Source organism: Aulostomus chinensis, chromosome 16 (assembly GCF_037954235.1).
Source record: "Aulostomus chinensis isolate RoL2024-O1b breed Wild chromosome 16, RoL_Achi_v1.0, whole genome shotgun sequence".
NCBI lineage: Eukaryota > Metazoa > Chordata > Actinopteri > Syngnathiformes > Aulostomidae > Aulostomus > Aulostomus chinensis.
Window position 1 is genome coordinate 1,748,615 of NC_141335.1, and position 20,770 is coordinate 1,769,384.

Genomic DNA, 20,770 nt, shown 5'->3' on the forward strand with positions numbered 1-20,770 from the left:
ACACACACACAGTGGCTAATAATTATTGACCAGGATGGTTTTTGACAGCTGTGACCGATGCTGATCTCACCTTGCCCAGGCGCTAGATAGTTAAATATAATAAATTACTTTATAATAATGAGTCACACTGGGGAATGTTGACACTGGGTAGATTTCAGCGGGTGGATTACTGAGACGATAGTGGACGAGCTGCTCTGGAACGGGAGAGTTTGTTAATGGAGGTTTTGTATGATTCTGCTGTGACTGGCGTTTCCTGAACGTTGAAGTCACGCAGGAGAAAGTTTCACAAATTCAAGAAGCCTGATAAGAAATACTTGATTAAAAAAAACAACTGATCTCTGGGTGAAATGTCTCCTCAAGTAATAATGTACTTCTACTCAATTACTGTCCATTGAACCACAGAACAAATACAGCAACAAGCTTTTAGTGAAAAAAGACTGGTAAAATATTCATAAAAGACAAAGCACATAAAAGGACAAATGAACGATATCAGAAAATACAACCGCAATGGTCAGATTCTGTCATTTGTGTCATTTCAAGGTAGTTTAATGAAAAAGTCTGGAAGGGTCAGTGCTGCTGTCGTTCCTACCGCCACCACTAGATGTCGCCGTCGCTCTCACTGCTGTTCATTCCTCCCCTTGCATTATTAAATACACCAAATGATGCCCAGCAACAGGAGACTGGAGGAGATCCAGGTTCTGGTCTTTGGGGTCGAGGCTGATAAAGAAACTAAAAAGTCAAATGAGGACATTCTCAAGTTGTTGGTTGCTGTTTGAATTCATCTGATGCTTGCTGAGTTTAAGGGTTAGTGATTAAATGTCAGATTAAATGCCATGTTTATATGTCACAGACGTAGTGTGAGTCCATGAAATGCAAGACAACAAAGTCAAAATCTTGCCTTTTGTGCCATTTTTTTCCAGCTCCTCTCCGACAATTGTGCTCACACCATCAGTTTTTTTTCTGACTGTACTCCCTCGCAGGGACGTAAACGCAGCATCAACGTCAGAAGCTGCTTCAGCGGGGGGACGCTGATGTGTCAGCTCTGTGGGACGGCCGAGCGTCCACTCCTGCAACCTGTCCCCGCAGCTCTGGACTCCCCACTTTGTCCCAGAGGAGACACCAAGCTGACACTCGGCACTACCGGGCAGCTTTGGGCTGAGAAGTACAACTTCAGCAGGGGCAAGACCCAGAGCAGGCAGGAGGTGGTTCAGGGAGTGATGAGGGGAAACACCACCATCTAGTGGTCATAGCTGGGACCTACATCACAAGCATGTGTCTGGCGGACAGTGGTGCAAAGATCATCGTTAGAGGAGCACAGAATCAAGTTTTGGAGGTGAATGAAGGTGTCGGGCCTGGACACTGCTCCGCTATGATCGTTCTGGAGGACTTCAGTTTGGCTCAGACAAACTTGAGTCAAATATTTGCCAAAGCTAAGTTTAAGATTGCAAGATAAAACACACTTTAATTCATAGTCAAGTTCAGGATTGCTTGGATTAACCAGGCGAAAATCGTATTTATTCCATGTTTTTCAAAAGAAATATTTTGGACTGCATTTGTGTACGCATACATTTGATATTCAACTACCGACTACATGATTGTGCTGCTTCTGTTGGTCATTTGTAGTTTCTTAACGGACTATATTCCACCTTTGGACGTATACAGCCACTGCTTTCTCATTAAAAGGCCTCAGAATAAGTAATAACTACCAATAAACCAACAAAACACTCGGTTTTTGGTTTGGGGCTTATTCTCGTTAGCACTGAGCACAACCAGCTGCTGCATTCAGTTGAACCACTTCTACCTCGTTGGTTTTTATGCTAAATCAAAGTGTGGACTTGTGATCATACGATTGGACAAAGAAGATGAGCGCAAGGGTTTGTAAACAGACACTGTTTAGCAGTTGTAAGCTGTCAGTCTCCATTAGCTTCAAGCTAGATATACGTGGCTGGCTCTTTCTGCTTTCTGGAGTCACAGATTAGCGACGCAAGAGGGAAAAACAGACACTTTTTTGAGAGGGAAACCCTTTTTTGGGGGTAGCAAAATGATATTAAGATTCTGTTGACATGTTTTTAATGTTCCTCCATCTTTGTTGTAAATTGCTTTGAGCTGCAATTTTCTGAATGAAAGTTGCCTCACAAATGTAACTTATTACTGTTATTATTATTTTATTATCATAGTTGTATTAAAGGGAATTGTCAAAGAAAACAGTCCTACAGAGAGAGAGAGAGAGAGAGAGCAGCGAAGAATAAGTGAAGAAGCTGTGGATGCGGCGAGAACAGAGACAGGATTAAAAGTGCCTAATACGGCTGCTATAGAAAGTGAAGTAACAGCTCCGTCTGACATGTCATGTAACATCAACGGGCTGTGTGCTTTTGGGAATGTGTGTGAAGATTGGGCTTTTAGAAGTGTGTGTGTGTGTGTTTGTTTTCTCTTGTAACTGACGCATGCATGTGGGTGTATCTGTTTAAATCACAGGATGAAAACATGTAAATGTGCGCCACCGGTCACCTGTTTGCCAAAGCTGCAGAATCATGATGTTGCAGCTCCTGAAGCAGCAGATATGAATGAATGAAAGAAGCGGCTTTGTGTCTTTGTGAGGTCTCGAGCTCTGAGTTCGTGAGGTTAATCGTTTGTGGGCATTTAAGACAGAATGAATCATCCCTCCGAAGAGTTTAGAGGCGCTTCTACTTGTTTACTGGAAGAAAACGAGACCAGGAGGTCTCAGGTGCCTGTAGAACACATGATATTATCAAAAAAACAACAAAAATATATAACGCACATAAACACACTTCAATTTTACAAACTATAAATGTGGAAATGATTCAAGAGATTAAGAGAACTGACTGATTTCCTTCAGTGTAAAGTAGACATCGAGCCTCAAGCAGGAATCCATCATGTACACAGTCGACCTAAAATTGTGAGTGTGTTTGAACATTTGTTGTTGTTTTGTTTTGTTGGGGCCAATATTGACGTCTGTTGGTTTCAATTTTTGGACCACTTTCTATTTTATGGGTGTTCCTCACCAAAAGGTGGCAGTAAAATGCTGCTGGTAGATCGTGCCACATCATCTGTTGAGGGCCTCTGCGATGAGGTCTTTCTGTAGTCCAACAGGAAGTTAGCATCTCCAAGATGAGGTCTTTCTGTAGTCCAACAGGAAGATAGCATCTCCAAGATGAGGTCTTTCTGTAGTCCAACAGGAAGTTAGCATCTCCAAGATGAGGTCTTTCTGTAGTCCAACAGGAAGTTAGCATCTCCGAGATGAGGTCTTTCTGTAGTCCAACAGGAAGTTAGCATCTCCAAGATGAGGTCTTTCAGTCGTCCAACAGGAAGTTAGCATCTCCAAGATGAGGTCTTTCTGTAGTCCAACAGGAAGTTAGCATCTCCGAGATGAGGTCTTTTTGTAGTCCAACGGGAAGTTAGCATCTCCAAGATGAGGTCTTTCTGTAGTCCAACAGGAAGTTAGCCTCTCCAAGATGAGGTCTTTTTGTAGTCCAACGGGAAGTTAGCATCTCCATGTGTTACCTCGACCAAAAGATGGGATTGTTTGCAATCTTGTTAGCACTTGTGGCTCGTGTACTCTGACCTCTACTGCGTTCTCTACATGTACTTACAGCTACACATCATTGCTCCTCACAGAAGTTCAGGAAACGCTCGAAGATCTGCAGAGAAACAAAGTTAACAGTTCTTTGGGATAAAAGGATAATTAGAGCCTAAACAGTCTCATCATTTTGTGATTATAATTCGCTGTTATGGCTGCAGCTTCCGCACCCTTGCTGCTGTCAGCTGTTCGCCTGTGTGTAATTATTCTGTCAAAGGGCTGCTGCTGTGGTCATCGTGTCAATGATTACATGCCGCTATTTTGTGATGATAAGTTTAGATTCTTCAGTAAAGATTATTGGGTGTTGACATGTACTCATTAGACAGCTGTTTGCCTTAAATAGCTGAGATGCCTCTTGGCTGCCTGATTAACTCTGACTTGTGTTTCTTTATGTGTCGGTGAACACCGACGATTTCGCTATGTAGGGATAAAACTCCGGCTGCGGCGAAGCTCCGAAAGCCTCGTGGAATCCTGCGGAGCTTGTCTCAGCGCCGCAACATGCTACTGACATCTCAAATATTGTCATGAATCCCCCGAAGCCACAACATCCCGGTGTCAGACGTCACAGCGTTTCCTGGTTTTAAAACATAATTGTATGGATGTGAGGTTGTTGGGTCTCCCGCTGGGACAAACAGTCACGGTTGCGTTTGTCTGCAGGAAATGAAGACGGAGGAACACAACACGCACAAGAGGGACGGAATGATGCCGTGTTTACTGTGCTAACAAGTGGAATCCATATGAAAGCTTCCCTCCTGCGCTGCTCATGACGTGATTGTTTTGGAGTAATGAGGTCGTATTAGCCATTAACGTTTGGTTTACTTGGCGGGGACCAGGTGGGGCAGACATGAGTCTGTGTGTCTCATCACTTTCCGCAGTGTTGATGTTCTTCAAGATGCAGTTTGAAGTCTTACAATCTTCTTGAACTTGATCTCCTTCCCCAGGTCCTCCGGGCCAGAGCTGGGGAAGCTAAGGGATGGACTAAGCTAACAACCCAGGTTCTATGCTAAGCTAAGGTAACGGATGGTGCTGTACAGACACCGAGGAGAACGAGATCCATCCAATGACATCTCAGGAAGAATTTAATACAGTTTATTCTCAACATGTCATGAACTGGAGGGCATCTAAGAAGAATAGCACAAATTCCAGAATGCCTGCACATGCATCATGCAGCAATTCAGGACCAATAAAAGTTGTGAGTGATGTCTTTGAGAACCTGAACACGCACCCACATGCCCACACAAAGAGTCAGCCTTGTAAAATAAAACTGGCAATCTTCCCACAGTTTTCATGCTTCACTTCCAGACACCGAGGGAGCCGCGGGAATAAGATATAGACAAACGTGACGACTAATGAGCCGAGATATACTGTACCAGCTAACCGCTCTCTTCATTGCATATCAAACAGAGCATGAAGGCAGATCCTTGCTTGTGAAGCCACACGAACACGCACTTACTCCGGCACGCAGGGAAGTACATCAGGCCGCCATTATGCAGTGCAGTGAGGATGATGGTGAAGCTTTCACAGCCGGAGAGGAGGAAGGGTGAACTTCAACCCCATAACCAGCTGGGACTGAACCAGTGGGCGTGGATACCTGGACACACCCACCCTGCAGCTACGCCCTCCACCTTTGGTTGATCAATGAATACACAAACATAGATACCAAAGACAAATATAGACAAATATACGATCACACTGGAGAAAAGTAAGTTGATGTACTCAGGTACTGTACTCTCAATGTATCTATAACAAGTATCTGTGCTTTACTATACAGTAGTATTCATATTTTAGGAGACTTTGTACTTTTACGTTACTTCATTTGTATTGGATGTAGAGGACACAATCGGAACTACGAACTGGAACTTGTATAACGTTGACGTGATCTTTAGGGATCCAGGGTCCGAGGACGTGGACTTTTACTGTTGATTCCTAAGTAAACGCAACATCTAATACTTTTTCAACTTCTACGCAATGAGAATTTTCGATGGAGACTTTCATTTTTACCGGAGCACTACTTTACGTGGGTGTACCTACTTTCACCCACGTAAAATGAACTGCATACTTCCTCCTTTCTCCATCTACTGCCGATTTGCCTGACAGATGGGGGGGGGGGGGGGTGCATTTTCCACCTTCACCACTTGATGCCCCCACACACTTTTCTTATCTGGATTTTTGTGCAGCACTTTGCACTGAAAGAGTGCTACTCACATAAAAGTCTTTATAAGTTGGAGCACTCTTAACTGCAGTCTTTGAGGTGAGAAACAGAAATCATTTCCTCCCGAGTCTTTTCAGAGACGCTGCAGCGGAACCGTCAGGGATGATTCATCTCTCACATTTGTCTTTGGACCTTGTATCTGCCACACACACACAGATGCTTTGTGCCTCTCTTGCCTTTATTTCTTTCTTTGGCATATGATAAGAGCTTCTGAGCTGTTGGTGAGGCGGCATATCACACACGTGTGCTTAAAAAAAGAGTTTAACTCCTGATGGGGGCTGGTTTGACGAGGACATATTGGTTTTCCCTTTTTGCTAAACAAGTCAACAACTTAACAATTATTTTACATCACGTAGTCAAGCAGGACTTTGTTTTATCCCAAAGTGCCTTGGCGATGAAGGTAAACGTCCTTGTTCACCAGCATCAGCTGTGTCAGTCACACATGAACATATTGTTGCGGCTGTGAGAGGTGCAGCAGCGTACCTGGGGGGGCCTGCCCCCTCCCACAGAGGTTTCTTGATCCAAGCTCAGGTAGATCTCCGGGGATCTCATTGGTTGTCACCTCCCATCCCATCACGCCCGGCTCGGCCCATATGCTCCGGTGGCAGGTGTCCTCCTCTCAGTCACCTTTGACCCTGGGAACTGGACTCAGGTCCATATGGGATGAGCGTGTCCTGCGGAGGAAGAAGCTATTTATATGTTTCATACGTGAACAAACAGACCGAGTGTTTCATGTTCCGTGCAGATGAGTTTGTCAGAGTGTGATTGTGCAGTAAATCACTGGAAATGTCACAGAGTTGAGAGTTATAAAGCGTGACACCACCCAGCAGGACAGGAAGCAGTGACACCAGGACACGTGTATCTGAGGCCTCCGACATTTGGTGAAAGAAAAGAGAGAGAGAAGGAACATTCACAAAAAAAGGGATGAATGAATAAGAAGAGAAAACTTAATTTGAGACGTTCATCAACTATTTATCTCCTATTTCAGTCGTGTATCACACTAATTTTGGGAACCTAAGACATCAAAAGCCCAAATCAAGCACCTAAACAATTAGTCCACATTAGTAAAGGTGTTTTCTCACAATCGATGTTCCAAACTAACATCCACAAAGACACAACGGATGAAGACTTCTGGGTGTTACATGCTGACCAGCTTGAGCTCATGTTGAAATGGAAAATAAGAGCTTATTCATTGGTGCACTAACCCGGCAGTTTAACCCTCCCTGTGCATCGTGGAAATGATCAGAGCAGCAGGAACATTTATGGTTACCGTCCCAGGATAACGGCGATGGCGATGGCGATGGCGAGAGAAAAAGCAGAGACAGGTTGTGTGGTTGCCATGGCAATGCCCATGAATTTTGGTGGTGGAGTGTCTGTAGTAGCATGGAGGGGAGGGCTGCGTTTCTCCAGGACTCCACCTACCAGCACACTGACTTGTGAGTCGGATTGAGCTTCAAAAAACATAAATAATGATTTTTCATTTTGATGCATCGTTGTGTTTTAGTCTTCCATGTTTTCCGTCCATTCGTCCCATCTTTTGTTAATGTGGCAAAGCTGGAAGGCCTCAAAAGTCCAGGAGGACTCAAGCATGACAACAGTTTGGAGGTCAAAGTTCAATGTCACTGTGCCTCATAGCTGAGGAATCATGGGAGTACAATGATGTCATGCTAGTTTTAAATGATGCTGGGACGTAGAACTCAGATCCGCTGCTCTCTCCTCAGCAACAGAATCACGTCTCCAAGCTTCGACTCGTTCAGTTCTGTAAAGACACTTGTGTGTTCAATTCAGGCCCAGTACATATCTATTAAGATGCTGCTATCAGGTAGTATTTTCATGGCTCCTTGGCATCTCTCTCTCTCTCCTGCTCTGTCTTCATCTCGCCTTTAGCTGATGGATTGAAAGGTTGGCGAGACCTGAGCAAAATGGATTTCTGTTCTCCACTCAGATGGTTTATTGAGTGGACTTTTCTACCAGCTGGGAATCTGTCGATATGCCAAAGTTTGAAAGGCTGCCTTTGATTTGTTACTCTATTCCATTCAGCCTGCCAAGAAAAGGTCACGTGTGTTTGTGTGTGTGTGTGTGTGTGTGTGTGTGTCGTGTGTGTGTGTGTCGTGGTGATCTCGTTAAACTATACTTGCAGGGTCTGAAAACCAGGAGCCTTCTTTAGTTATGGGGTCTGAACAGAAATTATAATCCTGATCATTCACCTTTCGTGAGGCCAGAGGTGAGCAAGAAGGAGAGAGGCATTGTTGAGTCTAGAAGCAACTCTTTGATTTTTATTAATCTTCATTGATCATCAACGTGAGCTGTTTGAAGTACAAATAGCGAAAATATTTTTTTCTGAACAGCTGGTGGGTTTTTTTTGTTTGTAGAACAAAAGAACCTTTTTTCAACAAGTGAAAAACTTCTCTAAAGATGCCAGTAAAAGATCTTTCTAAAAGTTTGTTACTGACCCAGCGCTAATTTATATACAACAGGCTTTTATTTTGAAAGTGCAACACAGAGAGGAGTGTTTCATGAACAAACCAGAGAACCTTTACATTTCTCTTCTCCACAACAGATTCACTGTGAGTCAGATGAAGAGCGGGAAACGTAGTAACGGGGCTCTGTTGGCACACAGTCGACTCGTAACCGTCGGAGAAGTCGCCGTGTTTGGAGGAAGGACGACGCGTTCAGAAGGGAGCTGGTGGTTGGTGGCTGAGGGAAACACCCTCCCCACGGAGAAAAGCCTTCAGCGCTGTGACTCAGCCGAGGCCGTTCTGATCCAGTTCAGCTCAGAAAACGTATGAAAGTGACTGGAATCAGCGAGTGTGAGGAAAACCGTCACTGTGAGCCTAACAGAAGAAACTGGCTCAGGGATGACAGACGGCCCAGTGCTGGTTCACCACAAAATAAAGAAGATGAAGAAGAAGCAGAAGAAGAGGAAGGGAGGCATGCATCCTCTGGTCTGATAGTGTGAAGCTTGGTCTTGTGTAATGAGTCCAGTGACTTCATACTGGTGGGAACACTGGGGGAATACATTCACACACACACAAGGCGGCGCTCTCACAGCAGGGGGTCTTCTCCTCAATCCCCTCTCTCTCACTACCCTCTCCTGACAAGCCTCACACCAGCAGGTCAGAGACAGGCTCTGGTAGTTCTGATGCTCAGGGAGAAAATTCACACGATTATCAGTCAAAACGCAGGTTACGTAGCGTGTTTGCACAATCGTGAACAAAAACTTATCTGACTACCAGTTTCCTGTTTGGCTGTGTTTGCATATCCGCACAACAAAATGAGCCAAAACAAACATGCACTGATGGGATGGGGACATGGGGACATGGGGACGCTCTCAGTGAGTTCGGGCTGAACCGACCAGAGAGGGAACGCGCCGCTCCATCATCAAACAAGCATTCAAAACACTGGTCTGAGAGCCCGCCATGACATCACGGAGGTCAGGGGTCTAGGTCGGGCCGTAATTCAGCACTCAGGTGACCAAGCGTTTCAGTAACAACCCTCCAAATCAGTACCAAGTATCAGTTAGAACCAGAACAGAAACCTAGGACACACCTTTTATATTTATTGCAAAGAGCAGTCCTGAAAACTAACTTGGAAGAGAAAAAGAACCCAGAGAAAGAACTAGAACAAAATAAGTTCTTAGAGGTGAACTGGTGCATGCACTCTGACACACTGATTTCTACATAGGTTCAGCTTTGCAGCGATCACACCTGCCATCAGTGTGCAGAGCTTTAGCTAATTACTTGTGTGTACAAAAAAGCCACAATGCGAAGGTGCTGAAAAAAAGATGGCGTTCCAGGTCTGTTGAAGTCTCTGTGGCTCGGTAAGAGCCTCAGCGAGAGGTTTTAGGAGACTGACGACTCAAAACCATTTGTCAACATCAACAGTTGCTCCGGCAGTAAACAAGAGGAGCCTCCAGACGAGCCAGACTGACTTTAGAGATTTGGGGGCTTCATGGTGAGACATAAATTTTCTGCCACCTTCAGTGAATGTCTGGCTGTTTTTAGCATCTTTCTCCACAGACGTCTTCCTGCTCACCTCAGCACAGCAAATGAAATGTCACACTCGTGTCTGGGGAAGATGCTGGTTTCTGTTTTCAGCCATCATACAAACAAAATCCACAGTGACAGCAGAAGTTCCAGAACTCACTTTAAAGAAAATAAAGTCTCAACTAAAATGCGGCCATTTTTTCTCTACTATTATCAATCGTGGCGGCCCGGTGGAGCAGTGGTCCTCCCTGTGGCCCCCCAGCAAGAAGGTTGTGGGTGGAGCCCCGGCTGCAGCACGGGGTCTTTCTGGGTGAGTCTCCATGTTCTCCCTGTTCCTGCTGGGTTCTCTCTGGTACTCCAGCTTCCTCCACAGTCCAAAGACATCAAGAGGGACCAGGTTAATCCAGACTCTAAATTGACCGTAGGCGTGGCTGGGAGAGCCAATGGTTGTCTGTCTCTATGTGTTGGTCCTGCCATGGACTGGTGACATGTCCAGGGGGAAGGCTGCTGGGATAGGCTCCACCCCCACCACCCTCAACAGGAGGAGAGGGAGAACATGGAGCGATGGATGGAGGGAGAGATGGACGATGGATATTATCGATCGTGTCCAAGTATTACAAGAAAAACATATATTCTAAACTATCAATCTATCTAATCCAGACTATAATCGAAACTACTGCACCTCCTCCATCTGTTCAGGTGGTGTTCGGTGTTCGCAGGAACGTTCTGATAATTTGAACATTTGTCTTTCGCCAGGCTGGATTATACTCAGTAAAGTCGATCCCAAATCCCCAGCAGCTCCAAGTTTACCTTGTGTCAGTTTGGGATTAATGGAAATCTCACACCATTAAACTCAGTGTAACAACAGAAGTGATAACGCTTAAATCGGCTTAAACCCCCCCCCCCCTTTAGTGGCTCGCTAAAAATAATGAATAAAAGTTGCCTGAAATGCGGCTGAAACATAGGTTATCATATGAATCCCTTAGCGCTCAGTCGGCCACAGCGCTGATGACATGGATCCGTTCATCAAAGTTCAGAAATGGAGGAGAGGAAGATTAAAGATACAAAGACAAAACAGTTAACGTACTGAGGAAGTTCATGAAGTTGAGGAGGGAAGTCTGAGGATGCTGAAATCTATTTCATGATTAATTATGTATCAATATTGACTCAATTTGATTGTTTGAAGGCAAAACAATTGCTCTGCCAATGAATATTGGGTTAGAAAGTACAATATTTGCATGGCAAGTTCCTGTCTTCTATCTGAATACAGATACAGGGAGTTAATAAGGTCTCAGGAACAGGTAACGGCGGGCGTGGAACCTCTGACGGGTTCTCGAGGGTAACAAAGTGCACAAAGGAGGACGACACGTCTGATGGGAGGAGAGTTTCTCTCCCAGTAACGACTCCCTGTAGCACTTCAAGCCTCTGCCTCCTTTCCTGCAGGACACGTGTTGTGTTATCATATTATTATTATTATTATAACAGTATTATGATTATTATTGTTGTCATATATTTCTTGAATGCATCACCACGGAGAGCTGGAGGGAAGAGCCTGAACGCTGCTCTCACAGTTGATCCCCAGGCAGCTTGAGCAGGAGATTAACTGCAGCTGAACTTCTCTGGACGCGTGTTGTGAAAAGTGAAGCCGTTTATTGCTTTAAAACATCGATTGCTTGATGCTCAATCGCTTCCAAAGGTCTTTTTGTACGGTTTTATGAACTGTAAGGTTAAATGTGCTGTCGGCTGAAGCTAACTGCCGGACCCTGTGGCAGAAAGAAAAAGTAAATTGTTCTCATACTCTTTTTTATTATCTGTATTTGTGTTAAGGCAGGTGCTGTAGAAGACTTCACTCAGACAGTGAAAAGTGTTGCAGGCAGCAGATGAGACATTTAAAGATGGAGATGAAAGAATCACACTGGAAACAAACAGGAAGCTGCGTGGTCGACGTCTCATGACCCTTTGCGTGTCTGGAGGGTCTGCTGATCCGTGTCAGCATCAGCAGACTAAAACCTCGATCTTTGAGAGCGGGACTTAAAGCTTCCTACTGAAAACGTGAATGACATTCCCAGAGGGCTTTCAGAACAAAACGATGCTCCCTCAGCCGTCAGAGTTCCGAGGGGTTTGTGTTCCTGAGGATTCTCTGATAAACTTGTCTAACGTGTAGTCACGGTAACCCAAGCGCCCACACGTCCTCGACACATTACAGAGGTGAGATGAACTGAGACCAATGTCCATGACGTGTGAAAGCAGAACCACGAGTCATCCAAGGAACACGTTCTGAGCGTGAGACGGGCTCGCTCACACTCACGCCTGCCGCTGTGTCTGCTGCTGGCATCCGTTGTCACTGTTGGTGGTATCCAACAGTCTACACGTGCCTGAAGAACATTCTTCATTTGTTCCAACAGAACGACAAACATTCCTGTCTGCCAAGTAACACGGTGGAACACGGAGGAACATGGTGGAACAAGGTGGCTCTGGAGGACTAATGGACTTATCTCTCTCGCTCTCCATCGTCCCTCAGTAGAGAAACTTTCAAGAACATCTTTGGACCGTCATGATGTGGAGTTCTTCAGGGCTAGGAGAACTTTCAGAGAACCTTCCAGATGTCATGGGCACCACAACAGAATGTTCCCTATTAAACTCCTAGGATGACTCACACAAACCTAAATACAACCAACAAACACCATGATTGCTTGGTTCTCACAGGTTCAGAGAACACAGCACAGAGACCTGGAGGGAGCCTCCCATATTCGTTCTTTTGAACGACCCCTGAAATGTTTCCAGAACATCTGACATAGGGAACGTAACCTAAAGACCCCGAGGGAACGCTCTGCAGTCATGATAGTGCCTCGTCATCCACTAGCAGGAACTGTGGGAACCTTGCGAGCCCGTGCAGTTGCATCAGCAGGAACGCCGCCAGAACAAACTGGGAACTCCTGTTTCTAGCTGCATTAATATAAAAGTTGCTGTGGGACCATAAAATAACCAGGGTTGACATCCTTAACGCCACGTTGCAACATTTGAACCACGCCGGTATCTAAACAACCGGGTTCTACAAAGATCCTCTGAGTTTAGGGTGTTGTCCGAGCCACCAGGATCTGTACTGACAGATTGAGGATTACTTGAAAAATTACTAGATTACTTGGGGTGCACCACAAAAGGAAAGTAGGCAACTGTCTTTAAACTTTTACTTTTTAAAAAAGACCAGCTTATCGATAGTTCGTACTCTCATGTCCGAGAGGAAAAAAAGCCAGCAAGAATAATTTTTTGAGCAAAACATAAAGCGAATCCATCGAGTGATTCGTGAAAACACGTGAAAGTTTCACACGATTCTGTGAAACACTTCATGAACTACAGAGAGAAAACATGTAGTACAATAAAGAAAAAGTACGCATCGGGTACTTTTATTTCACCAGGGAAAGTTGCAAAGACAATTCAGTTGTTGATAATCAGATCTTGACTGATTATTCCTCCTCAGCCAGAGACTGTCGATAGTCAATTAAAATGCTTTTTCTTTTCAATTTACTTCTCAAATTGAGTTATTAATCGATTGTTTATCACCGATCACTCGTATAGAACAATCACACGAGAGAAAAACTCTCTGAATACATGTTTGATGTGATTACGCTTTCATCTCAGGACATCAGAGGCTACAGGGCAGCGTGGGCGCCGCCACAGCAGCGGTCTAACTGTTCCAATGCAGCCCCAACGGTCCCGGTTCTCTCCAGATGTTCTTTTGAAATATTTCTGTCCCACCCTTGCAAATCCTGGACCAGCTGTGTACCCCTTCTCCACCTCCACACCTCCCAGGGAAGCAGCGCCACTCCCTCCTGCTTCCTCCACCTCAGCACATGGCGAGGTCATAAATCTTGTTGATACTTCTCTCGTGTGAGTTTTATTGTTTCTAGAATGAAGAAAATCAAAGACATAGAGTTTCTGTATGAAAACGATGACTGCCTTGGGCGGCGAATCAGTCAGGGCCTGGACGCACCGCTTTGACCACAATATCCTGAAATAGCGTTAGTGCTCGAAAACAATCCAAATAACCACAGTGATACATTTAAACCCTTCCAACAAGATGGTGTCCGGCTGTAAGCTGACAGCTGGGAGGAGAACCAGCGCTGCATTCACAGCACGTCCTGTACGCGCGGCTGCTGAAACTTGTTTTTCAGGCATGAGAATTCCAGGCGTTTGTGATGAAACGTGTGACGTGTGAGCTGAAATAGTCACCTCGTTAATCTCATGGAGCAGTTTCAACCTGTCTTGTTGTGATGTCAACGTGATGTCACACTGCTGACTCAGAGGGATTCGCAACCACGCCGCCCGGCGAGGCCCCCCCGGGATGGCAGGAATCATCTGCTTTAATGTAGACGTCTGCTGTCGCCTGTCCGGCGCCTTGACAGAGAGGATCTCCGGAATGTTTACGCCACGGGAGCTGTTGGCATGGCGAAGCTGTCACCCACATCTCTGCCTCTGCTTGGACTCTTTAATGATGCTGCAAGAAAAAAAAGAAGAGCAAAGACAGATTGAAAAACAAAGTCCTGGCAGTGCCGAGTCATCACGCCATGCTTCCTGAGAGCGGATCCAGCCTGCATGTGCGTGGTCGTCTTAATGTTAGAGGCGTTTCAGTCTCCATCAGGTCACATGACACAACCTGAGAGCTTAGGAGATGAAGGGAAACGTCCTGTGACCTCAGACGGCCCTCAGCCACACCGGGTTCCGAACCGCCAAAGAAACCCTGCTCTGCTGTGATAGGCTGACGCTTCAGGAGCTGCTGCATGACACATGCGTGTCTTTTACATGACGCGTTTCAACCCCAGTATGAAGACAGTCACATCGCGAGTACTGTGATTGAAGAACAGCAGTACAAATACATGAGACACAGTCTTAGGGTTGACCAGAACAGGTACTACTGACAAGCAGGAGTATGACATGTCTTAACTTGCTTAAAGTAGCTACTTCTTGGCTGCAACAGCCAAAGTCAGTGGACCAAACCATTTGGAGACGAGGAGGGGGGGGTCAACCTTCAGATCTTCATCGAACTGATTGCTCCTCAACTTAAGTTCTATCATCCCTCCAAATCCCATCAGACTCCGCCCATATCTGCCCCAGTTATCCTCCAAACAGACAAACCAACGCTGACGGTCATGTGACCTTCTTGGCGGAAGAAATGAACACAACCAGGACGATAAATGCAAACACACACGTCATCCAACCAAAGCATAGCCAGAGGAGATCGTTGTTTGATGCCGTCTCTACAGGCTACAATAGTTCTTAGCTACCAAAACTTTGGGTTACGCTGCGTTGAATCACATGATGCAGCATCTAGAGGTTGGACACTGGCGTGCACCCCCCCCCCCCCCATTCATCCTGCTGTCGCCAGAGCTGATGGGCTATAAGACAGAACTGCGTACTGCTGAGGCCGCAGGATCAACCACTTGTCTCGGATGTTGGCTGCACGCTCGCTGCAGCGCTGCTGCCAGTCAGAACCAAGCTATCCCTGCACGCTGCTGCTGTCCGTCATCCAGGCTTTGCTCGGTACCTTGCAACCTTCAGACTGATGGTTTTCACCAAGGAAGAAACCATCGTTCCCACCTGTGTTGGCTCGTGATGATGTAGTGATGATTTAATTCAAAAACAGCAGAGAGAGGACAAGTGGAAATGAGAGAGTCGGACAGAATACTGAAATAAAGACTGGAAATAAAGGAAGTAAACAAGATGAATGGTGAAGGAGAGAAGTCCTGTGAGCGTGGGTTCAGTAAGGTGGAAGGTGTTCCTGTCCCTCTTTGTTCTGAAAGCATTCATAGCCTGAGGCCTTGTGCTCCAGACCCAGTGTAACTACAGTACGTGGTTCTGTTGCACACAGAGCAGTTTTATCAAACCGTCATGTTTTGCTTCTTGGTGCGAATTGCATCTCTTCCACCGGCTCTGTAATAACAAACATTGATTTTCCTCCCTGAGCCCCATCAAACTCAAGTTTCTTGCCGTGATTTAGGATTTTCAGTTTTCTTTTGAAGCGTTTAACAAAAGGGCCTCTGACTGTTATTAGCCTAACGTCCCTGCATTTTCAAAAATCCTCCCTGTGGGTGCTGTGGCGGTGGAAACGCTGCCTTCAATTTTATGACAAATGGTGTTATATGTGATTTTATAAGCCGATGAGAAGCTGCTCTTGTCCCTGAGCAGTGTGCCAAATATGAAGAAGGAGAGGAGAGAGAAATTTCAAGAGAGGTGAACAGAGGACGTCAGGGAATATGAAGCGGAGAAACGATGGGAGGCAGAACACAAGGAAGGAGATCGATGAGCTGAGAGGAGGAAGGAAAACAGGAATCAAAGACACATGAGAGGTCACGGTGGTAATCCACTACGATCCCAGGAGATTCCTGCCAATGTCACTGTCAGAGGCTCCCGACACGCCGCGTCACTGACGAGCGCCGTTCACATCCAGCTTTGCTCAAAAGAAACAGACAAAGTGGTTCAGACCCTTGCAGCCCGCGGACGCCACACAGGCGCCAGGAAGAGCTGATTGATCTCATCTCTTAGCAGACGAGGAGAGACCAGTGTGGAGGTGTCGTCCCTCTACCTGGTCTTCAGTCCAGCTGGACACACCTGGACTACACCGGACCCCAACACCTCAGGTGGCTCCTATCTGCGGTGAGCAGCCGCAGCTCTTCTGTCTGTCTGTCTGTCCTTGACGGATAACTGAGCTTCTCATCTGAAGCGTCCCCCCAAACACATAAAAACTGCACCCAGGGTGGAAATACTTCACTAATCCCCTCAAAATACAACCCACATTGTCCTGCTTAAAAATGGATAGAAATTTGTCAATTTCCCTTTAAAGTAATTCTTGGGTTCTAAAGTTCATACTTATGAAAAGATGCCGAGCTGCCAAGGTATTAAGTTTTCCTTGGCGAGCTTTAAATAAGCGCTGGAGTCTTTGTGCCACCTTTCCAAAGTCCTGTGCTGAAATTTCTGCTATTTCACCGCAGCCTCATTAGTTGGTTGTGAGAGCAAATCCACGGGAGACGCTTCTGTCTCGACTCAAGTCTCATTGAGCTGAGACGGTGAGTCTCAACTGTCATCTGCGAGGATTATTCCCATTTCCTGCGACTCCGGGACGAGCCGCTGATACGGATTCTTTCCTGATCCGTTTTCATGGATGATACGAAGACAATGAGTGACGACTGGGACAAACAACACCTCGGCCGCGTGTTTGTGTGTGTCTGAAAATGCACGTCAAGTTGATTAAGTCTTTTTTTTTTTTTAGCCCGGCGCCGCCCAAAGGCATCGGGGAGTGATGGGATTCTCCAGCTGTTCGACGCACTCACCAAAGGATATTATTATTGATCTTGATCTTGAGCTACAGCTCACTGAATACACTGACTTGTTGTCTCAACAGCAGTAGTGGGAGCTATCGTTCAGCACTAATGACATCATTTTGCGAGGGTGCCTTCCCTCCCTGAAATATATTTATGCATCACTTTCACAGGCAGGTTCGAGAGGGGAAAGGAGATTACCTGTCGAGATTATGCCGGATGATTAATGTTTGTTTGGGCCCTGTGAGATAATGCGCATTTGATTTAATGAATAAAATGAATTGCATCTTTGCAACTTACAACCTTAAATAGCTTTTTTGGGGGGGGGGGGGGGTCGGGGGGGGCAAGAGTGTCTGAATTTCCAAACGCAGCGGAAACAAGAAAAGTGAGAGAAGATTTATACTTCAGGTGTTATTGACAGGATTATCTCATTCATGGTCGTGTACATGAAAAATGTGAAAATTATTCACACAGGAGGAAAGTTTTTCATCTATGTGCCATTTAAGAGGTTCCAAAAAGACATCTCACTTGTTATGGACATGTTGCACATCACCTGTCTCCCTTCTGTTTTCCCGTTTCTCTCCACCCTCGTGTGTCATCTCTTCACCTGAAGGGGAGGAGTTTCCCAGGGAGGCCGTAGCACATGGGAAGAGCACATCATTCCCTCTGCTTACCCTCCTCAACCCGCAAGGAGGCGCTACTGCAGTGACCATCCCCTCACCCGGGTTAGCGCCCATGGACAGGACCGGCTGTGATGGCGGATCAACCTGATGAAAACGTCTGAGGATTCAGGTTCCAGACTGGGGGTCAGGACTTGCTGGGTGGTGGTGGAGGTCACAAGATGATGTCCAAAAACTAGGACCTGAAGTTTCGGGGCCGATGCCAATTTCAATATTGGGGAATAAAAAAATTCCGATAACCGATATATCGGCTGATCAAATTTTTTTTTACATTTATCATATAAAATGTAAGACAAAATACCTGCTTTAGAGGGTTTAAATGTAATTCCAAAGATTTAAATTGAAGGGCAACACCCACTATCCTCTCAGTAAACACAAAGAAGCCCTTGACAGTGACAAAGTGATACATTTATAGAGCTAGAATTCATGGTCGTCCATGAAGTTGTGACTTCCACCAGAAACGCTTCCTCCTCCTCGACGCCATCATTTAAAAACTCAGGCCGCGCGCTGCTGAACAAAAATGCCGCCAACCGCGACGAGGCGTCATGCTAGTTCGCTCCGGTCTTGTCTAGTCTGGTAGCAGCAGCTGCTTGAGGGAGAGTAACATTACTATGAGTTACTGTAACGTTACTGTTACATCATTCACGGTGCCGTGACTGACCCGGTTAGACAGTTTAGCAAGGTAGCTAATATTCAAGCTAGGCTATCCTTGCTGTCTTTAGCTTGCTAACATGTCATGTCACGCTCAGCTGATGATATCAGAGAAGCGTGGCAGACGCAGCGAGGCAAGCCATGGGAAACTTGCTAAGTTGTTTTTTAATTTCACAAATTCGTCATTTTATAAACTTACCGTTGAGGCAAACTGCTGGGTCTGAGTGCGCATGCGCAAGGCTTTTCCGTACCGTACACGGCGTCAATCGCGTCTTTGTTTTAGAAGATAAAAATTTACGTGTGCGCATCCAGTAGAGTCGCCCCCCGCTGGCTGTTAGGGAGAATGCAGGTTGAAGGGGCTTCCCCACAGACGGAGTGTTTGTATCCGTACAGGCTGTAAAATGTCACTAAATTAAGGTTTGTTCCTTGGGGAGGTTTGAACGTGCACAGACTTCATATGCAGCTCTGGTTTGTTCCTCCAGCAGAGCGGGAAGCGAATTCCCATCAGCGTCCGTGTTCTCACAGCTCCTCCCTGGGAGGATTGCTGCTGCCACCCTGGCGTCCGTGTTGTTAGTAATCAAGCTGAGAGGCTGCAGCCTGCTCAGACACCCAGAAGTGATGGCCCGCAAGCCCGGATCCAGCCTGCAGTACTTCCCCGTCCCCCCCCCCCGGGACAGAAACTACTAATAAATGAGTCACTACAGCGGCTCGGCTCCACGGTGGCGATGCAGCCGTGAGTCGCAGAGCTTCAAACAAATCAGCACAAACAATCTCTCCCCAGCAACGAGGGGAACACGTCCATCACTGGCTGCTGCATGAACACACATTTGGCTGCAGAGTTGTTCTTCAGTGTGCCACCCCCTGATTTTGGTCTGAACTCTCCTCCCACCAGCATACCTGCAGATCATTGGATATTAACGTCACTCGCAAGTCTGGAGATAAACCAAGCTGCTAGCTGAGAGTTGTGATTGATGTCAAGATGTTCGACTGGCATGCCTGTCACAAAAACTCCTTTATTTTTGCTGCTGATTCAAGCACAGTTGACTCTGACGTCCATCTTTGAATATCTCTGATCATAGTCTGGATTAAGGAGACCTGGATTATACCAGACGACCTGGAGGGTTTTTGGACAGTTAAACTGTTGTTAGCCGTCAGTCTCTGTTAGCTTCATGCTAAATACACGTGGCTGGCACTTCCTGCAGTCTGCAGTCACTGAGAAGCGATGCAGGAGGGAGCTGAACACTCCCATTAGTGAGAACCACTGGACTCATGACTGCTCGCGTCCAGTTGCTGTGTTACTGGGAACTGTGGGATCCTCTCAGAGTCACGCACACCTGAGAGGAACCACCAGGATGTGACGCCTCCCGGGTCACACGGCCAGGTTGACATATCGTCTTCAGGGATGACACTGACGCTCCGAACGGCTGAGACCAGGCTGTGAGAGAACAGATCCTCTCCTCTAACGATCATCTTGATATAATTATCATCTTCTGAGACTGCAAAATAATATTTTAATATAAATAAAAAATACTTGTTGTGTCGGGCAAACCTCACCCGCTCTCATAGACTTGCTGCTGTTTGTGCCATCATCTTTTATGTGTTGAATTACATTTATTTTGCATTTTTAGTGACATTTCCTTCTTTCATTTCTGTTATTCCACCTGTTCTCACTCTTTCAGTGGACTTCACTGATTTCTATTTCAAAATTTTTTGATTTTATTTGAGTTTTATCTTGACTTCTTGTTATTCTGAGTTGCCTATACACCGACTATGACTCATATTAGTGCTACTGCTAATGCTAATAAGAATAATAATGCACTGAGTCGGTGCAGCATCACAGCTTCAGGATGTGGCGCAGCTTCTGTAGTTAATTTAGTGGTGCAGCTCGACTGGGAGTCACGCTGGACTGCAGGTTGTTAGCACTCATGGATGAATTTGGCTGAAAGCAGACATTTCTAAATTTAATGGACCAATTTAAAATTTTGTGCAGCCCTTATGCCCTGCTTATCTCAGACATGTATTTCAATTCTGTCAGTGCCCACTTGGTCTTGAGAAAGAGAGGGAGGTCCATTATTCAAGCAGGAAGGTGGTGAGGACCGTGATGTGCTGCGTACTTCCTCATCCCGCTGCTCCATGAAGCTCTGTGGAAAGAAAACTGCATCTCCCATGAAAACCCCATCCTGCCCTCTGGATGTTATTCCAATTAAACTCCCCAAAACAAAACACATCGGAACAGATGGTCAAATATTTAATCATTCATCGCCATCTTGTTTTGATCAGTCCTGAACACCCCCACCCCCCCTCCCCAGAAACAAGAACTAAATGAAAAG

At 45.9% G+C, this 20,770-nt stretch overlaps 1 long non-coding RNA gene across 3 annotated transcripts; it reads right to left on the reverse strand.

Moving 5' to 3' along the window:
• Positions 1–1,747: 1,747 nt before the first annotated feature.
• Positions 1,748–19,091, reverse strand: LOC147247111 (uncharacterized). Of its 3 annotated transcripts, XR_015109579.1 has the most exons (6): positions 18,640–19,091; positions 17,663–17,971; positions 14,027–14,291; positions 5,052–6,484; positions 3,024–3,659; positions 1,748–2,729 (listed from the first exon to the last, which is right to left on the reverse strand). It is a non-coding gene; the product is annotated as an uncharacterized LOC147247111 (long non-coding RNA). The 3 variants fall into 3 exon arrangements; XR_015109577.1 differs by having other exon boundaries at positions 1,748–3,659; positions 17,638–17,971; XR_015109578.1 differs by lacking the exon at positions 17,663–17,971 and having other exon boundaries at positions 1,748–3,659.
• Positions 19,092–20,770: the final 1,679 nt, after the last annotated feature.